The sequence below is a fragment of the Chiloscyllium plagiosum genome, unplaced genomic scaffold (assembly GCF_037043375.1).
Source record: "Chiloscyllium plagiosum isolate Xiang-an unplaced genomic scaffold, Cpla_swu_hap1 HiC_scaffold_147, whole genome shotgun sequence".
In the NCBI taxonomy this organism is placed as follows: Eukaryota; Metazoa; Chordata; class Chondrichthyes; order Orectolobiformes; family Hemiscylliidae; genus Chiloscyllium; species Chiloscyllium plagiosum.
Window position 1 is genome coordinate 27,603 of NW_028270286.1, and position 26,396 is coordinate 53,998.

General features: G+C 57.2%; 1 long non-coding RNA gene across 1 annotated transcript in view; it reads left to right on the forward strand.

Moving 5' to 3' along the window:
- LOC148133989 (uncharacterized) overlaps positions 1 to 26,396 on the forward strand; it is a 67,099-nt gene that overhangs the window by 6,535 nt on the left and 34,168 nt on the right. Inside the window, exons 2-3 of the long non-coding RNA XR_015755967.1 lie at positions 140 to 234; positions 1,138 to 1,245. This is a non-coding gene — a long non-coding RNA (uncharacterized LOC148133989). The remainder of the gene's footprint in view (positions 1 to 139; positions 235 to 1,137; positions 1,246 to 26,396) is intronic.

The following is a 26,396-nucleotide window of genomic DNA, read 5'->3' on the forward strand; positions in this document are numbered from 1 at the left end:
GAGGGTCAGTGCTGAGGGGGTGGGCACTGTTGGAGGGTCAGTGCTGAGGGAGGGGGCCCTGTCGGAGGGTCAGTGCTGTGGGAGTGGGCACTGTCGGAGTGTGTGACAGTGATGTCCTCCTGCTGTTCCCTGGGTACAGCCCTCCAACGTGGCCCTGACCAGGAGCGGCCATGTTAGAATCGCCACCACACACCTGGCATGTGACTTCACCGCAACACCGCCCACCGCCACCGTGTGAGTACAGGGGCCGGGCGGGAAACCCCTCCACACCGCCCCACCCCCACCCCCACAGGACAGGGGCCGGGCGGGAAACCCCTCCACACTGCCCCACCCCCACCCCCACAGGACAGGGGCCGGGCGGGAAACCCCTCCACACTGCCCCACCCCCACCCCCACAGGACAGGGGCCGGGCGGGAAACCCCTCCACACTGCCCCACCCCCACCCCCACAGGACAGGGGCCGGGCGGGAAACCCCTCCACACTGCCCCACCCCCACCCCCACAGGACAGGGGCCGGGCGGGAAACCCCTCCACACTGCCCCACCCCCACCCCCACAGGACAGGGGCCGGGCGGGAAACCCCTCCACACTGCCCCACCCCCACCCCCACAGGACAGGGGCCGGGCGGGAAACCCCTCCACACCGCCCCACCCCCACCCCCACAGGACAGGGGCCGGGCGGGAAACCCCTCCTCACTGCCCCACCCCCACCCCCACAGCACAGGGGCCGGGCGGGAAACCCCTCCACACTGCCCCACCCCCACCCCCACAGGACAGGGGCCGGGCGGGAAACCCCTCCACACTGCCCCACCCCCACCCCCACAGGACAGGGGCCGGGCGGGAAACCCCTCCACACTGCCCCACCCCCACAGGACAGGGGCCGGGCGGGAAACCCCTCCACACCGCCCCACCCCCACCCCCACAGGACAGGGGCCGGGCGGGAAACCCCTCCACACCGCCCCACCCCCACCCCCACAGGACAGGGGCCGGGCGGGAAACCCCTCCACACCTGGTGGGGGTGTGCGGTGGGCGTCCTGTCTGTTGCAGTGAGAAGGGAATTGTATGGCGTGTAGTTTCGGGGGGGGGGGGGGGGGGGGGCGCGACCGCGGTGCTGACCTTTACCCTTTGACCTGGCTGCAGAGGTACGCGTGGATACGTGGCCCCTGAGGTTCTCGAGAAGGGGACGGCCTACACCAGCAGCGCTGATTGGTTCTCCCTGGGCTGCCTTATCTACCATCTCATTGAAGGGTAACTTACCCCACTCCCCGTTACCCCCCCCCCCCCCCCCCCCCCACACTCACATTCCCCACGGACTGGCCTCCCGATATCCCAGAGCACGGTCTGTTACCCCCCTCATAACCCCACTCTCCCCCGTCAGTCCCCACCCCTTTTAATATCCCACCCAGTCTAATCCCACTCTCCCCCCTCACTCCCCACTCCTTTTAATATCCCACCCAGTCTAATCCCACTCTCCCCCCTCACTCCCCACCCCTTTTAATATCCCACCCAGTCTAATCCCACTCTCCCCCCTCACTCCCCACCCCTTTTAATATCCCACCCAGTCTAACCCCACTCTCCCCCCTCACTCCCCACGCCCTTTAATATCCCACCCAGTCTAATCCCACTCTCCCCCTCACTCCCCACCCCCTTTAATATCCCACCCAGTCTAATCCCACTCTCCCCCCTCACTCCCCACGCCCTTTAATATCCCACCCAGTCTAATCCCACTCTCCCCACTCACTCCCCACGCCCTTTAATATCCCACCCAGTCTAATCCCACTCTCCCCCCTCACTCCCCACGCCCTTTAATATCCCACCCAGTCTAACCCCACTCTCCCCCCTCACTCCCCACCCCTTTTAATATCCCACCCAGTCTAATCCCACTCTCCCCCCTCACTCCCCACGCCCTTTAATATCCCACCCAGTCTAATCCCACTCTCCCCCTCACTCCCTGCTCCCTTTAATATCCCACCCAGTCTAATCCCACTCTCCCCCTCACTCCCCGCTCCCTTTAATATCCCACCCAGTCTAATCCGACTCTCCCCCCTCAGTCCCCACTCCCTTTAATATCCCACCCAGTCTAATCCCACTCTCCCCCCTCACTCCCCGCTCCCTTTAATATCCCACCCAGTCTAATCCTACTCTCCCCCCTCACTCCCCGCTCCCTTTAATATCCCACCCAGTCTAATCCCACTCTCCCCCTCACTCCCCGCTCCCTTTAAAATCCCACCCAGTCTAATCCCACTCTCCCCCTCACTCCCCACTCCCTTTAATATCCCACCCAGTCTAATCCCACTCTCCCCCTCACTCCCCACTCCCTTTAATATCCCACCCAGTCTAATCCCACTCTCCCCCCTCACTCCCCACTCCCTTTAATATCCCACCCAGTCTAATCCCACTCTCCCCCCTCACTCCCCACGCCCTTTAATATCCCACCCAGTCTAATCCCACTCTCCCCCCTCACTCCCCACCCCCTTTAATATCCCACCCAGTCTAACCCCACTCTCCCCCCTCACTCCCCGCTCCCTTTAATATCCCACCCAGTGTAATCCTACTCTCCCACCTCACTCCCCACTCCTTTCAATATCCCACCCAGTCTAATCCCACTCTCCCCCCTCACTCCCCACGCCCTTTAATATCCCACCCAGTCTAATCCCACTCTCCCCCCTCACTCCCCACGCCCTTTAATATCCCACCCAGTCTAATCCCACTCTCCCCCCTCACTCCCCAACCCCTTTAATATCCCACCCAGTCTAATCCCACTCTCCCCCCTCACTCCCCACCCCCTTTAATACCCCACCCAGTCTAATCCCACTCTCCCCCCTCACTCCCCAAGCCCTTTAATATCGCACCCAGTCTAATCCCACTCTCCACCCTCACTCCCCGCTCCCTTTAATATCCCACCCAGTCTAATCCCACTCTCCCCCCTCACTCCCCGCTCCCTTTAATATCCCACCCAGTCTAATCCCACTCTCCCCCCTCGCTCCCCGCTCCCTTTAATATCCCACCCAGTCTAATCCCACTCTCTCCCCTCACTCCCCGCTCCCTTTAATATCCCACCCAGTCTAATCCCACTCTCTCCCCTCACTCCCCGCTCCCTTTAATATCCCACCCAGTCTAATCCCACTCTCCCCCCTCACTCCCCGCTCCCTTTAATACCCCACCCAGTCTAATCCCACTCTCCCCCCTCACTCCCCGCTCCCTTTAATATCACACCCAGTCTAATCCCACTCTCCCCCTCACTCCCCGCTCCCTTTAATATCCCACCCAGTCTAATCCCACTCTCCCCCCTCGCTCCCCGCTCCCTTTAATATCCCACCCAGTCTAATCCCACTCTCTCCCCTCGCTCCCCGCTCCCTTTAATATCCCACCCAGTCTAACCCCACTCTCCCCCCTCACTCCCCACCCCTTTTAATATCCCACCCAGTCTAATCCCACTCTCCCCCCTCACTCCCCACGCCCTTTAATATCCCACCCAGTCTAATCCCACTCTCCCCCTCACTCCCTGCTCCCTTTAATATCCCACCCAGTCTAATCCCACTCTCCCCCTCACTCCCCGCTCCCTTTAATATCCCACCCAGTCTAATCCGACTCTCCCCCCTCACTCCCCACTCCCTTTAATATCCCACCCAGTCTAATCCCACTCTCCCCCCTCACTCCCCGCTCCCTTTAATATCCCACCCAGTCTAATCCCACTCTCCCCCCTCACTCCCCGCTCCCTTTAATATCCCACCCAGTCTAATCCCACTCTCCCCCTCACTCCCCGCTCCCTTTAATATCCCACCCAGTCTAATCCCACTCTCCCCCTCACTCCCCACTCCCTTTAATATCCCACCCAGTCTAATCCCACTCTCCCCCTCACTCCCCACTCCCTTTAATATCCCACCCAGTCTAATCCCACTCTCCCCCCTCACTCCCCACTCCCTTTAATATCCCACCCAGTCTAATCCCACTCTCCCCCCTCACTCCCCACGCCCTTTAATATCCCACCCAGTCTAATCCCACTCTCCCCCCTCACTCCCCACCCCCTTTAATATCCCACCCAGTCTAACCCCACTCTCCCCCCTCACTCCCCGCTCCCTTTAATATCCCACCCAGTGTAATCCTACTCTCCCCCCTCACTCCCCACTCCTTTCAATATCCCACCCAGTCTAATCCCACTCTCCCCCCTCACTCCCCACGCCCTTTAATATCCCACCCAGTCTAATCCCACTCTCCCACCTCACTCCCACGCCCTTTAATATCCCACCCAGTCTAATCCCACTCTCCCCCCTCACTCCCCACCCCCTTTAATATCCCACCCAGTCTAATCCCACTCTCCCCCCTCACTCCCCACCCCCTTTAATACCCCACCCAGTCTAATCCCACTCTCCCCCCTCACTCCCCACGCCCTTTAATATCCCACCCAGTCTAATCCCACTCTCCCCCCTCACTCCCCACGCCCTTTAATATCCCACCCAGTCTAATCCCACTCTCCCCCCTCACTCCCCGCTCCCTTTAATATCCCACCCTGCCTAATCCCACTATCCCCCCTCACTCCCTGCTCCCTTTAATATCCCACCCAGTCTAATCCCACTCTCCCCCCTCACTCCCCGCTCCCTTTAATACCCCACCCAGTCTAATCCCACTCTCCCCCCTCACTCCCCGCTCCCTTTAATATCCCACCCAGTCTAATCCCACTCTCCCCCCTCACTCCCCGCTCCCTTTAATATCCCACCCAGTCTAATCCCACTCTCCCCCCTCGCTCCCCGCTCCCTTTAATATCCCACCCAGTCTAATCCCACTCTCTCCCCTCACTCCCCGCTCCCTTTAATATCCCACCCAGTCTAATCCCACTCTCCCCCCTCACTCCCCGCTCCCTTTAATACCCCACCCAGTCTAATCCCACTCTCCCCCCTCACTCCCCGCTCCCTTTAATACCCCACCCAGTCTAATCCTACTCTCCCCCACACTCCCCGCTCCCTTTAATACCCCATCCAGTCTAATCCCACTCTCCCCCTCACTCCCCGCTCCCTTTAATACCCCACCCAGTCTAATCCCACTCTCCCCCTCACTCCCCACGCCCTTTAATACCCCACCCAGTCTAATCCCACTCTCCCCCTCACTCCCCGCTCCCTTTAATATCCCACCCAGTCTAATCCCACTCTCCCCCCTCACTCCCCACTCCCTTTAATATCCCACCCAGTCTAATCCCACTCACCCCCTCACTCCCCATTCCCTTTAATATCCCACCCAGTCAAATATCACTCTCCCCTCACTCCCCGCTCCCTTTAATATCCCACCCAGTCTAATCCCACTCTCCCCCTCGCTCCCCGCTCCCTTTAATATCCCACCCAGTCTAATCCTACTCTCCCCCCTCCCTCCCCGCTCCCTTTAATATCCCACCCAGTCTAATCCCACTCTCCCCCCTCACTCCCCGCTCCCTTTAATATCCCACCCAGTCTAATCCCACTCTCCCCCGTCACTCCCCACTCCCTTTAATATCCCACCCAGTCTAATCCCACACTCCCACGTCACTCCCCACTCCCTTTAATATCCCACCTAGTCTAATCCCACTCTCCCCCCTCGCTCCCCGCTCCCTTTAATATCCCACCCAGTCTAATCCCACTCTCCCCCCTCACTCCCCACTCCCTTTAATGTCCCACCCAGTCTGATCCTACTCTCCCCCCTCACTCCCCACTCCCTTTAATATCCCACCCAGTCTAATCCCACTCTCCCCCCTCGCTCCCCGCTCCCTTTAATATCCCACCCAGTCTAATCTCACTCTCCCCCCTCACTCCCCGCTCCCTTTAATATCCCACCCAGTCTAATCCCACTCTCCCCCCTCACTCCTCGCTCCCTTTAATATCCCACCCAGTCTAATCCTACTCTCCCCCCTCACTCCCCACCCCCTTTAATATCCCACCCAGTCTAATCCCACTCTCCCCCGTCACTCCCCACTCCCTTTAATATCCCACCCAGTCTAATCCCACTCTCCCCCTCACTCCCCACTCCCTTTAATATCCCTCCCAGTCTAATCCCACTCTCCCCCCTCACTCCCCACCCCCTTTAATATCCCAACCAGTCTAATCCCACTCTCCCCCCTCACTCCCCACCCCCTTTAATATCCCACCCAGTCTAATCCCACTCTCCCCCTCACTCCCCGCACCCTTTAATATCCCACCCAGTCTAATCCCTCTCCCCCCTCACTCCCCACCCCCTTTAATATCCCACCCAGTCTAATCCCACTCTCCCCCCTCACTCCCCGCTCCCTTTAATATCCCACCCAGTCTAATCCCACTCTCCCCCCTCACTCCCCACCCCTTTTAATATCCCATCCAGTCAAATCCCACTCTCCCCCTCACTCCCCGCTCCCTTTAATATCCCTCCCAGTCTAATCCCACTCTCCCCCGTCACTCCCCACTCCCTTTAATATCCCTCCCAGTCTAATCCCACTCTCCCCCTCACTCCCCGCTCCCTTTAATATCCCTCCCAGTCTAGTCCCAATCTCCCCCTCACTCCCCACTCCCTTTAATATCCCTCCCAGTCTAATCCCACTCTCCTCCCTCACTCCCCACCCCTTTTAATATCCCATCCAGTCAAATCCCACTCTCCCCCTCACTCCCCGCTTCCTTTAATATCCCACCCAGTCTAATCCCACTCTCCCCCTCACTCCCCGCTCCCTTTAATATCCCACCCAGTCTAATCCCACTCTCCCCCCTCACTCCCCGCTCCCTTTAATATCCCACCCAGTCTAATCCCACTCCCCCACCCTCACTCCCCGCTCCCTTTAATATCCCACCCAGTCTAATCCCTCTCCCCCCTCACTCCCCACTCCCTTTAATATCCCACCCTGTCTAATCCCACTCATCCCCTCACTCCCCACTCCCTTTAATATCCCACCCTGTCTAATCCCACTCTCCCCCCTCACTCCCCACGCCCTTTAATATCCCACCCAGTCTAACCCCACTCTCCCCCCTCACTCCCTGCTCCCTTTAATATCCCACCCAGTGTAATCCTACTCTCCCCCCTCACTCCCCACTCCTTTCAATATCCCACCCAGTCTAATCCCACTCTCCCCCCTCACTCCCCACGCCCTTTAATATCCCGCCCAGTCTAATCCCACTCTCCCCCCTCACTCCCCACGCCCTTTAATATCCCACCCAGTCTAATCCCACTCTCCCCCCTCACTCCCCAGCCCCTTTAATATCCCACCCAGTCTAATCCCACTCTCCCCCCCTCACTCCACACCCCCCTTAATACCCCACCCAGTCTAATCCCACTCTCCCCCCTCACTCCCCACGCCCTTTAATATCCCACCCAGTCTAATCCCACTCTCCCCCCTCACTCCCCGCTCCCTTTAATATCCCACCCAGTCTAATCCCACTCTCCCCCCTCACTCCTCACGACCTTTAATATCCCACCCAGTCTAATCCTACTCTCCCCCCTCACTCCCCTCCCCCTTTAATATCCCACCCAGTCTAATCCCACTCTCCCCCCTCACTCCCCACTCCCTTTAATATCCCACCCAGTCTAATCCCACTCTCCCCCCCTCACTCCCCTCCCCCTTTAATATCCCACCCTGTCTAATCCCACTCTCCCCCCTCACTCCCCATTCCCTTTAATATCCCACCCAGTCTAATCCCACTCTCCCCCTCACTCCTCGCTCCCTTTAATATCCCACCCAGTCTAATCCCACTCTCCCCCCTCACTCCCCGCTCCCTTTAATACCCCACCCAGTCTAATCCCACTCTCCCCCCTCACTCCCCGCTCCCTTTAATATCCCACCCAGTCTAATCCCACTCTCCCCCCTCACTCCCCGCTCCCTTTAATATCCCACCCAGTCTAATCCCACTCTCCCCCCTCGCTCCCCGCTCCCTTTGTTTCCCACCCAGTCTAATCCCACTCTCTCCCCTCACTCCCCGCTCCCTTTAATATCCCACCCAGTCTAATCCCACTCTCCCCCCTCACTCCCCGCTCCCTTTAATACCCCACCCAGTCTAATCCCACTCTCCCCCCTCACTCCCCGCTCCCTTTCATCTCACACCCAGTCTAATCCCACTCTCCCCCCTCGCTCCCCGCTCCCTTTAATATCCCACCCAGTCTAATCCCACTCTCCCCCCTCGCTCCCCGCTCCCTTTAATATCCCACCCAGTCTAATCCCACTCTCTCCCCTCGCTCCCCGCTCCCTTTAATATCCCACCCAGTCTAATCCCACTATCCCCCCTCACACCCCACTCCCTTTAATATCCCACCCAGTCTAATCCCACTCTCCCCCCTCACTCCCCGCTCCCTTTAATATCCCACCCAGTCTACTCCCACTCTCCCCCCTCACTCCCCGCTCCCTTTAATATCCCACCCAGTCTAATCCCACTCTCCCCCCTCATTCCCCGCTCCCTTTAATATCCCACCCAGTCTAATCCCACTCTCCCCCCTCATTCCCCGCTCCCTTTAATATCCCACCCAGTCTAATCCTACTCTCCCCCCTCACTCCCCTCTCCCTTTAATATCCCACCCAGTCTAATCCTACTCTCCCCCCTCACTCCCCGCTCCCTTTAATATCCCACCCAGTCTAACCCCACTATCCCCCCTCACTCCCTACTCCCTTTAATAAACCACCCAGTCTAATCCCACTCTCCCCCCTCACTCCCCACTCCCTTTAATATCCCACCCAGTCTAATCCCACTCTCCCCCCTCATTCCCCGCTCCCTTTAATATCCCACCCAGTGTAACCCTACTCTCCCCCCTCACTCCCCACTCCTTTCAATATCCCACCCAGTCTAATCCCACTCTCCCCCTCACTCCCCACTCCCTTTAATATCCCACCCAGTCTAATCCCACTCTCCCCCCTCATTCCCCGCTCCCTTTAATATCCCACCCAGTCTAATCCCACTCTCCCCCTCACTCCCCACTCCCTTTAATATCCCACCCAGTCTAATCCCACTCTACCCCCTCACTCCCCGCTCCCTTTAATATCCCACCCAGTCTAATCCCACTCTCCCCCTCACTCCCCACTCCCTTTAATATCCCACCCAGTCTAATCCCACTCTCCCCCCTCATTCCCCGCTCCCTTTAATATCCCACCCAGTGTAATCCTACTCTCCCCCCTCACACCCCACTCCTTTCAATATCCCACCCAGTCTAATCCCACACTCCCCCTCACTCCCCACTCCCTTTAATATCCCACCCAGTCTAATCCCACTCTCCCCCCTCACTCCCCGCTCCCTTTAATATCCCACCCAGTCTAATCCCACTCTCCCCCCTCACTCCCCACTCCCTTTAATATCCCACCCAGTCTAATCCCACTCTCCCGCCTCACTCCCCACTCCCTTTAATATCCCACCCTGTCTAATCCCACTCTCCGTCTCACTCCCCACTCCCTTTAATATCCCACCCTGTCTAATCCCACTCTCCCGCCTCACTCCCCACGCCCTTTAATATCCCACCCAGTCTAATCCCACTCTCCCGCCTCACTCCCCGCTCCCTTTAATATCCCACCCAGTCTACTCCCACTCTCCCCCCTCACTCCCCTCTCCCTTTAATATCCCACCCAGTCTAATCCCACTCTCACCCCTCACTCCCCACTCCCTTTAATATCCCACCCAGTCTACTCCCACTCTCCCCCCTCACTCCCCTCTCCCTTTAATATCCCACCCAGTCTAATCCCACTCTCCCCCCTCACTCCCCGCTCCCTTTAATATCCCACCCAGTCTAATCCCACTCTCCTCCTCACTCCCCACTCCCTTTATTATCCCACCCAGTTTAATCCCACTCTCCCCCCTCACTCCCCGCTCCCTTTAATATCCCACCCAGTCTAATCCCACTCTCCCCCCTCACTCCCCGCTCCCTTTAATATCCCACCCAGTCTAATCCCACTCTCCCCCCTCACTCCCCGCTCCCTTTAATATCCCACCCAGTCTAATCCCACTCTCCCCCCTCACTCCCCACTCCCTTTAATATCCCTCCCAGTCTAATCCCACTCTCCCCCCTCACTCCCCACCCCCTTTAATATCCCAACCAGTCTAATCCCACTCTCCCCCCTCACTCCCCACCCCCTTTAATATCCCACCCAGTCTAATCCCACTCTCCCCCTCACTCCCCGCACCCTTTAATATCCCACCCAGTCTAATCCCTCTCCCCCCTCACTCCCCACCCCCTTTAATATCCCACCCAGTCTAATCCCACTCTCCCCCCTCACTCCCCGCTCCCTTTAATATCCCACCCAGTCTAATCCCACTCTCCCCCCTCACTCCCCACCCCTTTTAATATCCCATCCAGTCAAATCCCACTCTCCCCCTCACTCCCCGCTCCCTTTAATATCCCTCCCAGTCTAATCCCACTCTCCCCCGTCACTCCCCACTCCCTTTAATATCCCTCCCAGTCTCATCCCACTCTCCCCCTCACTCCCCGCTCCCTTTAATATCCCTCCCAGTCTAATCCCACTCTCCCCCTCACTCCCCACTCCCTTTAATATCCCTCCCAGTCTAATCCCACTCTCCTCCCTCACTCCCCAACCCTTTTAATATCCCATCCAGTCAAATCCCACTCTCCCCCTCACTCCCCGCTTCCTTTAATATCCCACACAGTCTAATCCCACTCTCCCCCTCACTCCCCGCTCCCTTTAATATCCCACCCAGTCTAATCCCACTCTCCCCCCTCACTCCCCGCTCCCTTTAATATCCCACCCAGTCTAATCCCACTCCCCCACCCTCACTCCCCGCTCCCTTTAATATCCCACCCAGTCTAATCCCTCTCCCCCCTCACTCCCCACTCCCTTTAATATCCCACCCTGTCTAATCCCACTCATCCCCTCACTCCCCACTCCCTTTAATATCCCACCCTGTCTAATCCCACTCTCCCCCCTCACTCCCCACGCCCTTTAATATCCCACCCAGTCTAACCCCACTCTCCCCCCTCACTCCCTGCTCCCTTTAATATCCCACCCAGTGTAATCCTACTCTCCCCCCTCACTCCCCACTCCTTTCAATATCCCACCCAGTCTAATCCCACTCTCCCCCCTCACTCCCCACGCCCTTTAATATCCCGCCCAGTCTAATCCCACTCTCCCCCCTCACTCCCCACGCCCTTTAATATCCCACCCAGTCTAATCCCACTCTCCCCCCTCACTCCCCAGCCCCTTTAATATCCCACCCAGTCTAATCCCACTCTCCCCCCCTCACTCCCCACCCCCCTTAATACCCCACCCAGTCTAATCCCACTCTCCCCCCTCACTCCCCACGCCCTTTAATATCCCACCCAGTCTAATCCCACTCTCCCCCCTCACTCCCCGCTCCCTTTAATATCCCACCCAGTCTAATCCCACTCTCCCCCCTCACTCCTCACGACCTTTAATATCCCACCCAGTCTAATCCTACTCTCCCCCCTCACTCCCCTCCCCCTTTAATATCCCACCCAGTCTAATCCCACTCTCCCCCCTCACTCCCCACTCCCTTTAATATCCCACCCAGTCTAATCCCACTCTCCCCCCCTCACTCCCCTCCCCCTTTAATATCCCACCCTGTCTAATCCCACTCTCCCCCCTCACTCCCCATTCCCTTTAATATCCCACCCAGTCTAATCCCACTCTCCCCCTCACTCCTCGCTCCCTTTAATATCCCACCCAGTCTAATCCCACTCTCCCCCCTCACTCCCCGCTCCCTTTAATACCCCACCCAGTCTAATCCCACTCTCCCCCCTCACTCCCCGCTCCCTTTAATATCCCACCCAGTCTAATCCCACTCTCCCCCCTCACTCCCCGCTCCCTTTAATATCCCACCCAGTCTAATCCCACTCTCCCCCCTCGCTCCCCGCTCCCTTTAATATCCCACCCAGTCTAATCCCACTCTCTCCCCTCACTCCCCGCTCCCTTTAATATCCCACCCAGTCTAATCCCACTCTCCCCCCTCACTCCCCGCTCCCTTTAATACCCCACCCAGTCTAATCCCACTCTCCCCCCTCACTCCCCGCTCCCTTTCATCTCACACCCAGTCTAATCCCACTCTCCCCCCTCGCTCCCCGCTCCCTTTAATATCCCACCCAGTCTAATCCCACTCTCCCCCCTCGCTCCCCGCTCCCTTTAATATCCCACCCAGTCTAATCCCACTCTCTCCCCTCGCTCCCCGCTCCCTTTAATATCCCACCCAGTCTAATCCCACTATCCCCCCTCACACCCCACTCCCTTTAATATCCCACCCAGTCTAATCCCACTCTCCCCCCTCACTCCCCGCTCCCTTTAATATCCCACCCAGTCTACTCCCACTCTCCCCCCTCACTCCCCGCTCCCTTTAATATCCCACCCAGTCTAATCCCACTCTCCCCCCTCATTCCCCGCTCCCTTTAATATCCCACCCAGTCTAATCCCACTCTCCCCCCTCATTCCCCGCTCCCTTTAATATCCCACCCAGTCTAATCCTACTCTCCCCCCTCACTCCCCGCTCCCTTTAATATCCCACCCAGTCTAATCCTACTCTCCCCCCTCACTCCCCGCTCCCTTTAATATCCCACCCAGTCTAACCCCACTATCCCCCCTCACTCCCTACTCCCTTTAATAAACCACCCAGTCTAATCCCACTCTCCCCCCTCACTCCCCACTCCCTTTAATATCCCACCCAGTCTAATCCCACTCTCCCCCCTCATTCCCCGCTCCCTTTAATATCCCACCCAGTGTAATCCTACTCTCCCCCCTCACTCCCCACTCCTTTCAATATCCCACCCAGTCTAATCCCACTCTCCCCCTCACTCCCCACTCCCTTTAATATCCCACCCAGTCTAATCCCACTCTCCCCCCTCATTCCCCGCTCCCTTTAATATCCCACCCAGTCTAATCCCACTCTCCCCCTCACTCCCCACTCCCTTTAATATCCCACCCAGTCTAATCCCACTCTCCTCCCTCACTCCCCGCTCCCTTTAATATCCCACCCAGTCTAATCCCACTCTCCCCCTCACTCCCCACTCCCTTTAATATCCCACCCAGTCTAATCCCACTCTCCCCCCTCATTCCCCGCTCCCTTTAATATCCCACCCAGTGTAATCCTACTCTCCCCCCTCACTCCCCACTCGTTTCAATATCCCACCCAGTCTAATCCCACTCTCCCCCTCACTCCCCACTCCCTTTAATATCCCACCCAGTCTAATCCCACTCTCCCCCCTCACTCCCCGCTCCCTTTAATATCCCACCCAGTCTAATCCCACTCTCCCCCCTCACTCCCCACTCCCTTTAATATCCCACCCAGTCTAATCCCACTCTCCCACCTCACTCCCCACTCCCTTTAATATCCCACCCTGTCTAATCCCACTCTCCGTCTCACTCCCCACTCCCTTTAATATCCCACCCTGTCTAATCCCACTCTCCCGCCTCACTCCCCGCTCCATTTAATATCCCACCCAGTCTAATCCCACTCTCCCGCCTCACTCCCCGCTCCCTTTAATATCCCACCCAGTCTACTCCCACTCTCCCCCCTCACTCCCCTCTCCCTTTAATATCCCACCCAGTCTAATCCCACTCTCACCCCTCACTCCCCACTCCCTTTAATATCCCACCCAGTCTACTCCCACTCTCCCCCCTCACTCCCCTCTCCCTTTAATATCCCACCCAGTCTAATCCCACTCTCCCCCCTCACTCCCCGCTCCCTTTAATATCCCACCCAGTCTAATCCCACTCTCCTCCTCACTCCCCACTCCCTTTATTATCCCACCCAGTTTAATCCCACTCTCCCCCCTCACTCCCCGCTCCCTTTAATATCCCACCCAGTCTAATCCCACTCTCCCCCCTCACTCCCCGCTCCCTTTAATATCCCACCCAGTCTAATCCCACTCTCCCCCCTCACTCCCCGCTCCCTTTAATATCCCTCCCAGTCTAATCCCACTCTCCCCCTCACTCCCCACTCCCTTTAATATCCCTCCCAGTCTAATCCCACTCTCCTCCCTCACTCCCCAACCCTTTTAATATCCCATCCAGTCAAATCCCACTCTCCCCCTCACTCCCCGCTTCCTTTAATATCCCACACAGTCTAATCCCACTCTCCCCCTCACTCCCCGCTCCCTTTAATATCCCACCCAGTCTAATCCCACTCTCCCCCCTCACTCCCCGCTCCCTTTAATATCCCACCCAGTCTAATCCCACTCCCCCACCCTCACTCCCCGCTCCCTTTAATATCCCACCCAGTCTAATCCCTCTCCCCCCTCACTCCCCACTCCCTTTAATATCCCACCCTGTCTAATCCCACTCATCCCCTCACTCCCCACTCCCTTTAATATCCCACCCTGTCTAATCCCACTCTCCCCCCTCACTCCCCACGCCCTTTAATATCCCACCCAGTCTAACCCCACTCTCCCCCCTCACTCCCTGCTCCCTTTAATATCCCACCCAGTGTAATCCTACTCTCCCCCCTCACTCCCCACTCCTTTCAATATCCCACCCAGTCTAATCCCACTCTCCCCCCTCACTCCCCACGCCCTTTAATATCCCGCCCAGTCTAATCCCACTCTCCCCCCTCACTCCCCACGCCCTTTAATATCCCACCCAGTCTAATCCCACTCTCCCCCCTCACTCCCCAGCCCCTTTAATATCCCACCCAGTCTAATCCCACTCTCCCCCCCTCACTCCCCACCCCCCTTAATACCCCACCCAGTCTAATCCCACTCTCCCCCCTCACTCCCCACGCCCTTTAATATCCCACCCAGTCTAATCCCACTCTCCCCCCTCACTCCCCGCTCCCTTTAATATCCCACCCAGTCTAATCCCACTCTCCCCCCTCACTCCTCACGACCTTTAATATCCCACCCAGTCTAATCCTACTCTCCCCATTCACTCCCCTCCCCCTTTAATATCCCACCCAGTCTAATCCCACTCTCCCCCCTCACTCCCCACTCCCTTTAATATCCCACCCAGTCTAATCCCACTCTCCCCCCCTCACTCCCCTCCCCCTTTAATATCCCACCCTGTCTAATCCCACTCTCCCCCCTCACTCCCCATTCCCTTTAATATCCCACCCAGTCTAATCCCACTCTCCCCCTCACTCCTCGCTCCCTTTAATATCCCACCCAGTCTAATCCCACTCTCCCCCCTCACTCCCCGCTCCCTTTAATACCCCACCCAGTCTAATCCCACTCTCCCCCCTCACTCCCCGCTCCCTTTAATATCCCACCCAGTCTAATCCCACTCTCCCCCCTCACTCCCCGCTCCCTTTAATATCCCACCCAGTCTAATCCCACTCTCCCCCCTCGCTCCCCGCTCCCTTTAATATCCCACTCAGTCTAATCCCACTCTCTCCCCTCACTCCCCGCTCCCTTTAATATCCCACCCAGTCTAATCCCACTCTCCCCCCTCACTCCCCGCTCCCTTTAATACCCCACCCAGTCTAATCCCACTCTCCCCCCTCACTCCCCGCTCCCTTTCATCTCACACCCAGTCTAATCCCACTCTCCCCCCTCGCTCCCCGCTCCCTTTAATATCCCACCCAGTCTAATCCCACTCTCCCCCCTCGCTCCCCGCTCCCTTTAATATCCCACCCAGTCTAATCCCACTCTCTCCCCTCGCTCCCCGCTCCCTTTAATATCCCACCCAGTCTAATCCCACTATCCCCCCTCACACCCCACTCCCTTTAATATCCCACCCAGTCTAATCCCACTCTCCCCCCTCACTCCCCGCTCCCTTTAATATCCCACCCAGTCTACTCCCACTCTCCCCCCTCACTCCCCGCTCCCTTTAATATCCCACCCAGTCTAATCCCACTCTCCCCCCTCATTCCCCGCTCCCTTTAATATCCCACCCAGTCTAATCCCACTCTCCCCCCTCATTCCCCGCTCCCTTTAATATCCCACCCAGTCTAATCCTACTCTCCCCCCTCACTCCCCGCTCCCTTTAATATCCCACCCAGTCTAATCCTACTCTCCCCCCTCACTCCCCGCTCCCTTTAATATCCCACCCAGTCTAACCCCACTATCCCCCCTCACTCCCTACTCCCTTTAATAAACCACCCAGTCTAATCCCACTCTCCCCCCTCACTCCCCACTCCCTTTAATATCCCACCCAGTCTAATCCCACTCTCCCCCCTCATTCCCCGCTCCCTTTAATATCCCACCCAGTGTAATCCTACTCTCCCCCCTCACTCCCCACTCCTTTCAATATCCCACCCAGTCTAATCCCACTCTCCCCCTCACTCCCCACTCCCTTTAATATCCCACCCAGTCTAATCCCACTCTCCCCCCTCATTCCCCGCTCCCTTTAATATCCCACCCAGTCTAATCCCACTCTCCCCCTCACTCCCCACTCCCTTTAATATCCCACCCAGTCTAATCCCACTCTCCTCCCTCACTCCCCGCTCCCTTTAATATCCCACCCAGTCTAATCCCACTCTCCCCCTCACTCCCCACTCCCTTTAATATCCCACCCAGTCTAATCCCACTCTCCCCCCTCATTCCCCGCTCCCTTTAATATCCCACCCAGTGTAATCCTACTCTCCCCCCTCACTCCCCACTCGTTTCAATATCCCACCCAGTCTAATCCCACTCTCCCCCTCACTCCCCACTCCCTTTAATATCCCACCCAGTCTAATCCCACTCTCCCCCCTCACTCCCCGCTCCCTTTAATATCCCACCCAGTCTAATCCCACTCTCCCCCCTCACTCCCCACTCCCTTTAATATCCCACCCAGTCTAATCCCACTCTCCCACCTCACTCCCCACTCCCTTTAATATCCCACCCTGTCTAATCCCACTCTCCGTCTCACTCCCCACTCCCTTTAATATCCCACCCTGTCTAATCCCACTCTCCCGCCTCACTCCCCGCTCCATTTAATATCCCACCCAGTCTAATCCCACTCTCCCGCCTCACTCCCCGCTCCCTTTAATATCCCACCCAGTCTACTCCCACTCTCCCCCCTCACTCCCCTCTCCCTTTAATATCCCACCCAGTCTAATCCCACTCTCACCCCTCACTCCCCACTCCCTTTAATATCCCACCCAGTCTACTCCCACTCTCCCCCCTCACTCCCCTCTCCCTTTAATATCCCACCCAGTCTAATCCCACTCTCCCCCCTCACTCCCCGCTCCCTTTAATATCCCACCCAGTCTAATCCCACTCTCCTCCTCACTCCCCACTCCCTTTATTATCCCACCCAGTTTAATCCCACTCTCCCCCCTCACTCCCCGCTCCCTTTAATATCCCACCCAGTCTAATCCCACTCTCCCCCCTCACTCCCCGCTCCCTTTAATATCCCACCCAGTCTAATCCCACTCTCCCCCCTCACTCCCCGCTCCCTTTAATATCCCACCCAGTCTAATCCCACTCTCCCCCCTCACTCCCCGCTCCCTTTAATATCCCACCCAGTCTAATCCCACTCTCCCCCCTCACTCCCCACTCCGTTTAATATCCCACCCAGTCTAATCCCACTCACCCCCTCACTCCCCATTCCCTTTAATACCCCACCCAGTCTAATCCCACTCTCCCCCTCACTCCCCGCTCCCTTTAATACCCCATCCAGTCTAATCCCACTCTCCCCCTCACTCCCCGCTCCCTTTAATACCCCACCCAGTCTAATCCCACTCTCCCCCTCACTCCCCGCTCCCTTTAATACCCCACCCAGTCTAATCCCACTCTCCCCCTGACTCCCCGCTCCCTTTAATATCCCACCCAGTCTAATCCCACTCTCCCCCCTCACTCCCCACTCCCTTTAATATCCCACCCAGTCTAATCCCACTCACCCCCTCACTCCCCATTCCCTTTAATATCCCACCCAGTCTAATATCACTCTCCCCTCACTCCCCGCTCCCTTTAATATCCCACCCAGTCTAATCCCACTCTCCCCCGTCACTCCCCACTCCCTTTAATATCCCACCCAGTCTAATCCCACTCTTCCCCCTCGCTCCCCACTCCCTTTAATATCCCACCCAGTCTAATCCCACTCTCCCCCCTCGCTCCCCGCTCCCTTTAATATCCCACCCAGTCTAATCCTACTCTCCCCCCTCCCTCCCCGCTCCCTTTCATATCCCACCCAGTCTAATCCCACTCTCCCCCCTCACTCCCCGCTCCCTTTAATATCCCACCCAGTCTAATCCCACTCTCCCCCGTCACTCCCCACTCCCTTTAATATCCCACCCAGTCTAATCCCACACTCCCCCGTCACTCCCCACTCCCTTTAATATCCCACCTAGTCTAATCCCACTCTCCCCCCTCGCTCCCCGCTCCCTTTAATATCCCACCCAGTCTAATCCCACTCTCCCCCCTCACTCCCCGCTCCCTTTAATATCCCACCCAGTCTGATCCTACTCTCCCCCCTCACTCCCCACTCCCTTTAATATCCCACCCAGTCTAATCCCACTCTCCCCCCTCGCTCCCCGCTCCCTTTAATATCCCACCCAGTCTAATCTCACTCTCCCCCCTCACTCCCCGCTCCCTTTAATATCCCACCCAGTCTAATCCTACTCTCCCCCCTCACTCCTCGCTCCCTTTAATATCCCACCCAGTCTAATCCTACTCTCCCCCCTCACTCCCCACCCCCTTTAATATCCCACCCAGTCTAATCCCACTCTCCCCCGTCACTCCCCACTCCCTTTAATATCCCACCCAGTCTAATCCCACTCTCCCCCTCACTCCCCACTCCCTTTAATATCCCTCCCAGTCTAATCCCTCTCCCCCCTCACTCCCCACCCCCTTTAATATCCCACCCAGTCTAATCCCACTCTCCCCCCTCACTCCCCGCTCCCTTTAATATCCCACCCAGTCTAATCCCACTCTCCCCCCTCACTCCCCACCCCTTTTAATATCCCACCCAGTCTAATCCCACTCTCCCCCCTCACTCCCCGCTCCCTTTAATATCCCACCCAGTCTAATCCCACTCTCCCCCCTCACTCCCCACTCCCTTTAATATCCCACCCAGTCTAATCCCACTCTCCCACCTCACTCCCCACTCCCTTTAATATCCCACCCTGTCTAATCCCACTCTCCGTCTCACTCCCCACTCCCTTTAATATCCCACCCTGTCTAATCCCACTCTCCCGCCTCACTCCCCGCTCCATTTAATATCCCACCCAGTCTAATCCCACTCTCCCGCCTCACTCCCCGCTCCCTTTAATATCCCACCCAGTCTACTCCCACTCTCCCCCCTCACTCCCCTCTCCCTTTAATATCCCACCCAGTCTAATCCCACTCTCACCCCTCACTCCCCACTCCCTTTAATATCCCACCCAGTCTACTCCCACTCTCCCCCCTCACTCCCCTCTCCCTTTAATATCCCACCCAGTCTAATCCCACTCTCCCCCCTCACTCCCCGCTCCCTTTAATATCCCACCCAGTCTAATCCCACTCTCCTCCTCACTCCCCACTCCCTTTATTATCCCACCCAGTTTAATCCCACTCTCCCCCCTCACTCCCCGCTCCCTTTAATATCCCACCCAGTCTAATCCCACTCTCCCCCCTCACTCCCCGCTCCCTTTAATATCCCACCCAGTCTAATCCCACTCTCCCCCCTCACTCCCCGCTCCCTTTAATATCCCACCCAGTCTAATCCCACTCTCCCCCCTCACTCCCCGCTCCCTTTAATATCCCACCCAGTCTAATCCCACTCTCCCCCCTCACTCCCCACTCCGTTTAATATCCCACCCAGTCTAATCCCACTCACCCCCTCACTCCCCATTCCCTTTAATACCCCACCCAGTCTAATCCCACTCTCCCCCTCACTCCCCGCTCCCTTTAATACCCCATCCAGTCTAATCCCACTCTCCCCCTCACTCCCCGCTCCCTTTAATACCCCACCCAGTCTAATCCCACTCTCCCCCTCACTCCCCGCTCCCTTTAATACCCCACCCAGTCTAATCCCACTCTCCCCCTCACTCCCCGCTCCCTTTAATATCCCACCCAGTCTAATCCTACTCTCCCCCCTCACTCCCCTCCCCCTTTAATATCCCACCCAGTCTAATCCCACTCTCCCCCCTCACTCCCCACTCCCTTTAATATCCCACCCAGTCTAATCCCACTCTCCCCCCCTCACTCCCCTCCCCCTTTAATATCCCACCCTGTCTAATCCCACTCTCCCCCCTCACTCCCCATTCCCTTTAATATCCCACCCAGTCTAATCCCACTCTCCCCCTCACTCCTCGCTCCCTTTAATATCCCACCCAGTCTAATCCCACTCTCCCCCCTCACTCCCCGCTCCCTTTAATACCCCACCCAGTCTAATCCCACTCTCCCCCCTCACTCCCCGCTCCCTTTAATATCCCACCCAGTCTAATCCCACTCTCCCCCCTCACTCCCCGCTCCCTTTAATATCCCACCCAGTCTAATCCCACTCTCCCCCCTCGCTCCCCGCTCCCTTTAATATCCCACCCAGTCTAATCCCACTCTCTCCCCTCACTCCCCGCTCCCTTTAATATCCCACCCAGTCTAATCCCACTCTCCCCCCTCACTCCCCGCTCCCTTTAATACCCCACCCAGTCTAATCCCACTCTCCCCCCTCACTCCCCGCTCCCTTTCATCTCACACCCAGTCTAATCCCACTCTCCCCCCTCGCTCCCCGCTCCCTTTAATATCCCACCCAGTCTAATCCCACTCTCCCCCCTCGCTCCCCGCTCCCTTTAATATCCCACCCAGTCTAATCCCACTCTCTCCCCTCGCTCCCCGCTCCCTTTAATATCCCACCCAGTCTAATCCCACTATCCCCCCTCACACCCCACTCCCTTTAATATCCCACCCAGTCTAATCCCACTCTCCCCCCTCACTCCCCGCTCCCTTTAATATCCCACCCAGTCTACTCCCACTCTCCCCCCTCACTCCCCGCTCCCTTTAATATCCCACCCAGTCTAATCCCACTCTCCCCCCTCATTCCCCGCTCCCTTTAATATCCCACCCAGTCTAATCCCACTCTCCCCCCTCATTCCCCGCTCCCTTTAATATCCCACCCAGTCTAATCCTACTCTCCCCCCTCACTCCCCGCTCCCTTTAATATCCCACCCAGTCTAATCCTACTCTCCCCCCTCACTCCCCGCTCCCTTTAATATCCCACCCAGTCTAACCCCACTATCCCCCCTCACTCCCTACTCCCTTTAATAAACCACCCAGTCTAATCCCACTCTCCCCCCTCACTCCCCACTCCCTTTAATATCCCACCCAGTCTAATCCCACTCTCCCCCCTCATTCCCCGCTCCCTTTAATATCCCACCCAGTGTAATCCTACTCTCCCCCCTCACTCCCCACTCCTTTCAATATCCCACCCAGTCTAATCCCACTCTCCCCCTCACTCCCCACTCCCTTTAATATCCCACCCAGTCTAATCCCACTCTCCCCCCTCATTCCCCGCTCCCTTTAATATCCCACCCAGTCTAATCCCACTCTCCCCCTCACTCCCCACTCCCTTTAATATCCCACCCAGTCTAATCCCACTCTCCTCCCTCACTCCCCGCTCCCTTTAATATCCCACCCAGTCTAATCCCACTCTCCCCCTCACTCCCCACTCCCTTTAATATCCCACCCAGTCTAATCCCACTCTCCCCCCTCATTCCCCGCTCCCTTTAATATCCCACCCAGTGTAATCCTACTCTCCCCCCTCACTCCCCACTCGTTTCAATATCCCACCCAGTCTAATCCCACTCTCCCCCTCACTCCCCACTCCCTTTAATATCCCACCCAGTCTAATCCCACTCTCCCCCCTCACTCCCCGCTCCCTTTAATATCCCACCCAGTCTAATCCCACTCTCCCCCCTCACTCCCCACTCCCTTTAATATCCCACCCAGTCTAATCCCACTCTCCCACCTCACTCCCCACTCCCTTTAATATCCCACCCTGTCTAATCCCACTCTCCGTCTCACTCCCCACTCCCTTTAATATCCCACCCTGTCTAATCCCACTCTCCCGCCTCACTCCCCGCTCCATTTAATATCCCACCCAGTCTAATCCCACTCTCCCGCCTCACTCCCCGCTCCCTTTAATATCCCACCCAGTCTACTCCCACTCTCCCCCCTCACTCCCCTCTCCCTTTAATATCCCACCCAGTCTAATCCCACTCTCACCCCTCACTCCCCACTCCCTTTAATATCCCACCCAGTCTACTCCCACTCTCCCCCCTCACTCCCCTCTCCCTTTAATATCCCACCCAGTCTAATCCCACTCTCCCCCCTCACTCCCCGCTCCCTTTAATATCCCACCCAGTCTAATCCCACTCTCCTCCTCACTCCCCACTCCCTTTATTATCCCACCCAGTTTAATCCCACTCTCCCCCCTCACTCCCCGCTCCCTTTAATATCCCACCCAGTCTAATCCCACTCTCCCCCCTCACTCCCCGCTCCCTTTAATATCCCACCCAGTCTAATCCCACTCTCCCCCCTCACTCCCCGCTCCCTTTAATATCCCACCCAGTCTAATCCCACTCTCCCCCCTCACTCCCCGCTCCCTTTAATATCCCACCCAGTCTAATCCCACTCTCCCCCCTCACTCCCCACTCCGTTTAATATCCCACCCAGTCTAATCCCACTCACCCCCTCACTCCCCATTCCCTTTAATACCCCACCCAGTCTAATCCCACTCTCCCCCTCACTCCCCGCTCCCTTTAATACCCCATCCAGTCTAATCCCACTCTCCCCCTCACTCCCCGCTCCCTTTAATACCCCACCCAGTCTAATCCCACTCTCCCCCTCACTCCCCGCTCCCTTTAATACCCCACCCAGTCTAATCCCACTCTCCCCCTGACTCCCCGCTCCCTTTAATATCCCACCCAGTCTAATCCCACTCTCCCCCCTCACTCCCCACTCCCTTTAATATCCCACCCAGTCTAATCCCACTCACCCCCTCACTCCCCATTCCCTTTAATATCCCACCCAGTCTAATATCACTCTCCCCTCACTCCCCGCTCCCTTTAATATCCCACCCAGTCTAATCCCACTCTCCCCGTCACTCCCCACTCCCTTTAATATCCCACCCAGTCTAATCCCACTCTTCCCCCTCGCTCCCCACTCCCTTTAATATCCCACCCAGTCTAATCCCACTCTCCCCCCTCGCTCCCCGCTCCCTTTAATATCCCACCCAGTCTAATCCTACTCTCCCCCCTCCCTCCCCGCTCCCTTTCATATCCCACCCAGTCTAATCCCACTCTCCCCCCTCACTCCCCGCTCCCTTTAATATCCCACCCAGTCTAATCCCACTCTCCCCCGTCACTCCCCACTCCCTTTAATATCCCACCCAGTCTAATCCCACACTCCCCCGTCACTCCCCACTCCCTTTAATATCCCACCTAGTCTAATCCCACTCTCCCCCCTCGCTCCCCGCTCCCTTTAATATCCCACCCAGTCTAATCCCACTCTCCCCCCTCACTCCCCGCTCCCTTTAATATCCCACCCAGTCTGATCCTACTCTCCCCCCTCACTCCCCACTCCCTTTAATATCCCACCCAGTCTAATCCCACTCTCCCCCCTCGCTCCCCGCTCCCTTTAATATCCCACCCAGTCTAATCTCACTCTCCCCCCTCACTCCCCGCTCCCTTTAATATCCCACCCAGTCTAATCCTACTCTCCCCCCTCACTCCTCGCTCCCTTTAATATCCCACCCAGTCTAATCCTACTCTCCCCCCTCACTCCCCACCCCCTTTAATATCCCACCCAGTCTAATCCCACTCTCCCCCGTCACTCCCCACTCCCTTTAATATCCCACCCAGTCTAATCCCACTCTCCCCCTCACTCCCCACTCCCTTTAATATCCCTCCCAGTCTAATCCCTCTCCCCCCTCACTCCCCACCCCCTTTAATATCCCACCCAGTCTAATCCCACTCTCCCCCCTCACTCCCCGCTCCCTTTAATATCCCACCCAGTCTAATCCCACTCTCCCCCCTCACTCCCCACCCCTTTTAATATCCCACCCAGTCTAATCCCACTCTCCCCCCTCACTCCCCGCTCCCTTTAATATCCCACCCAGTCTAATCCCACTCTCCCCCCTCACTCCCCACTCCCTTTAATATCCCACCCAGTCTAATCCCACTCTCCCACCTCACTCCCCACTCCCTTTAATATCCCACCCTGTCTAATCCCACTCTCCGTCTCACTCCCCACTCCCTTTAATATCCCACCCTGTCTAATCCCACTCTCCCGCCTCACTCCCCGCTCCATTTAATATCCCACCCAGTCTAATCCCACTCTCCCGCCTCACTCCCCGCTCCCTTTAATATCCCACCCAGTCTACTCCCACTCTCCCCCCTCACTCCCCTCTCCCTTTAATATCCCACCCAGTCTAATCCCACTCTCACCCCTCACTCCCCACTCCCTTTAATATCCCACCCAGTCTACTCCCACTCTCCCCCCTCACTCCCCTCTCCCTTTAATATCCCACCCAGTCTAATCCCACTCTCCCCCCTCACTCCCCGCTCCCTTTAATATCCCACCCAGTCTAATCCCACTCTCCTCCTCACTCCCCACTCCCTTTATTATCCCACCCAGTTTAATCCCACTCTCCCCCCTCACTCCCCGCTCCCTTTAATATCCCACCCAGTCTAATCCCACTCTCCCCCCTCACTCCCCGCTCCCTTTAATATCCCACCCAGTCTAATCCCACTCTCCCCCCTCACTCCCCGCTCCCTTTAATATCCCACCCAGTCTAATCCCACTCTCCCCCCTCACTCCCCGCTCCCTTTAATATCCCACCCAGTCTAATCCCACTCTCCCCCCTCACTCCCCACTCCGTTTAATATCCCACCCAGTCTAATCCCACTCACCCCCTCACTCCCCATTCCCTTTAATACCCCACCCAGTCTAATCCCACTCTCCCCCTCACTCCCCGCTCCCTTTAATACCCCATCCAGTCTAATCCCACTCTCCCCCTCACTCCCCGCTCCCTTTAATACCCCACCCAGTCTAATCCCACTCTCCCCCTCACTCCCCGCTCCCTTTAATACCCCACCCAGTCTAATCCCACTCTCCCCCTCACTCCCCGCTCCCTTTAATATCCCACCCAGTCTAATCCCACTCTCCCCCCTCACTCCCCACTCCCTTTAATATCCCACCCAGTCTAATCCCACTCACCCCCTCACTCCCCATTCCCTTTAATATCCCACCCAGTCTAATATCACTCTCCCCTCACTCCCCGCTCCCTTTAATATCCCACCCAGTCTAATCCCACTCTCCCCCGTCACTCCCCACTCCCTTTAATATCCCACCCAGTCTAATCCCACTCTTCCCCCTCGCTCCCCACTCCCTTTAATATCCCACCCAGTCTAATCCCACTCTCCCCCCTCGCTCCCCGCTCCCTTTAATATCCCACCCAGTCTAATCCTACTCTCCCCCCTCCCTCCCCGCTCCCTTTCATATCCCACCCAGTCTAATCCCACTCTCCCCCCTCACTCCCCGCTCCCTTTAATATCCCACCCAGTCGAATCCCACTCTCCCCCGTCACTCCCCACTCCCTTTAATATCCCACCCAGTCTAATCCCACACTCCCCCGTCACTCCCCACTCCCTTTAATATCCCACCTAGTCTAATCCCACTCTCCCCCCTCGCTCCCCGCTCCCTTTAATATCCCACCCAGTCTAATCCCACTCTCCCCCCTCACTCCCCGCTCCCTTTAATATCCCACCCAGTCTGATCCTACTCTCCCCCCTCACTCCCCACTCCCTTTAATATCCCACCCAGTCTAATCCCACTCTCCCCCCTCGCTCCCCGCTCCCTTTAATATCCCACCCAGTCTAATCTCACTCTCCCCCCTCACTCCCCGCTCCCTTTAATATCCCACCCAGTCTAATCCTACTCTCCCCCCTCACTCCTCGCTCCCTTTAATATCCCACCCAGTCTAATCCTACTCTCCCCCCTCACTCCCCACCCCCTTTAATATCCCACCCAGTCTAATCCCACTCTCCCCCGTCACTCCCCACTCCCTTTAATATCCCACCCAGTCTAATCCCACTCTCCCCCTCACTCCCCACTCCCTTTAATATCCCTCCCAGTCTAATCCCTCTCCCCCCTCACTCCCCACCCCCTTTAATATCCCACCCAGTCTAATCCCACTCTCCCCCCTCACTCCCCGCTCCCTTTAATATCCCACCCAGTCTAATCCCACTCTCCCCCCTCACTCCCCACCCCTTTTAATATCCCACCCAGTCTAATCCCACTCTCCCCCCTCACTCCCCGCTCCCTTTAATATCCCACCCAGTCTAATCCCACTCTCCTCCTCACTCCCCACTCCCTTTAATATCCCACCCAGTCTAATCCCACTCTCCCCCCTCACTCCCCGCTCCCTTTAATATCCCACCCAGTCTAATCCCACTCTCCCCCCTCACTCCCCGCTCCCTTTAATATCCCACCCAGTCTAATCCCACTCTCCCCCCTCACTCCCCACTCCCTTTAATATCCCACCCAGTCTAATCCCACTCTCCCCCCTCACTCCCCACTCCCTTTAATATCCCACCCAGTCTAATCCCACTCTCCCCCTCACTCCCCACTCCCTTTAATAT